The sequence below is a fragment of the Otolemur garnettii genome, unplaced genomic scaffold (assembly GCF_000181295.1).
Source record: "Otolemur garnettii isolate 467f Iridium unplaced genomic scaffold, OtoGar3 scaffold00035, whole genome shotgun sequence".
Taxonomy (NCBI): domain Eukaryota; kingdom Metazoa; phylum Chordata; class Mammalia; order Primates; family Galagidae; genus Otolemur; species Otolemur garnettii.
The window spans coordinates 643,162-644,716 of record NW_003852430.1 but is presented as its reverse complement, the minus strand read 5'-3'; the positions used below and the strand labels follow the sequence as shown (position 1 = coordinate 644,716).

Here is a 1,555-nt window from a genome sequence, read left to right as displayed (position 1 = left end):
CCAGGCATGGGTGTTGATTGGTTAAAGGGTAGAAACCTTATAGGCCAAGATTTGCAAGTCCTACTTTCCTGGAGGTCTGTATAAGTCTCATCCCTCTGACTAATAACATCCAACAAGTTGTATTCAACTGCTAGACCATTTTTCAGAATTGTGATTTTTCATAAGAAAAAATAAGGTCTTAATAAATAATTCGTCATTTAAATTCTCAAGACATTGCAAGCATTTATGATTGATAAGATTTTAGCCTTTGGTTAATGTGCACACAAGTGAAAAGATCTTGTATAATCTAAAACTAAATCCATGGAGGTATAAGGCATTTAAAATCCACTAATTAAAATAATATTGGTATGTAGCCTTGACTGAGAGTCTAGAACTACCTTCTAAACTAGAAAATACTTTACTTATGTATGAATTCCTGCTTGCATTTTGTATCTTTTGTGCCAAAGTTCTACAGAGCCTTTTTAGCTTTGTACTATTCATGAGTGATATCACAAACTTTTGGGTATTTTATTGTTCTGTGACTGTTTCTATACTTTCCACCAGTGCTTCCTCCATAGTGACCAGTGACAAGTTTGGATATGTTAGCATCCTGTTTTCTGGCTATAAGGACACATTCTCCCTATCTTTCTCACCAAGGCTCTTCTTCATGACAGCTGACTTACAAAGGTTCCAGTTTCTCACGTGTGCTAAGGCAGTGAAGAAGTGGAGAGTTTAGGACATACCTTTGAGCCCAAATATTGTTACTGAACCACAATGAAATAGAAACTTCAAGTGTATAGCTTCCTTCTTCTTTAAAGAGAGCAATAACTTTTTATTGCCTGGTTTGCCTTTGTCAGTACCTTAAAGCAAAACAAAACAAAAAGAACCAATGTCTTGACCCATCTAGCAAAGAACACATGACTGGTTATTGGCACACAGCTTTAACCCAGTACAAAGTTTCTACTTTTATATGAAGTCTTCCACTATCCCCAATACACCTGCCTAGGCTTAGTGGTACAGTTTTTTAGCCAAGTTCTTGTGTAAGCAGTTCAGTTTCCTTATCTGTAAAATGGGGGTAAGAACTATACCTACTTCATCAGATTATTATGAAAATAAAAGTGTATATATACATGAATTAGAACAGCATGTGGCACATACTAAGTGCTATGCATTATATATTATATATGATAATATTTGATTAACCTCACTATTAATTCATATTAATTCACTTATAATCACGTTGCTAGTGATTTTACCAACAAGATATACACTGACATTAATACTCATTGCATTTTTGTGTCAACCTATTGGCTGCATTTTATATAATTTTTAAACAATGTCTACTTAAACAGTACAAATAAAATCCCCAATGAGACCAAATAATTCACTATTCTCTCCTGATATAAAAGATGCAGAAAATTTTATTATGAAAATGAGATGGTAAATATCATGTGGCTATCATAAAAATACAGAAATAATTTTATAGGCTTTTAAAAATGATTTTAAAAGCACGTTATTGCTTCTATCATGTCTTAATCAGAAGCACAGATTGACTACTGTGTTTCTGGACATCAAT

At 33.4% G+C, this 1,555-nt stretch overlaps 1 protein-coding gene across 1 annotated transcript in view; it reads left to right on the top strand.

Annotated features, from left to right (window-relative positions):
* The window catches only part of PKHD1 (PKHD1, fibrocystin/polyductin), a 435,622-nt gene that overhangs the window by 316,003 nt on the left and 118,064 nt on the right, over positions 1 to 1,555 (top strand). The gene's annotated exons all lie outside the window — the stretch shown is intronic.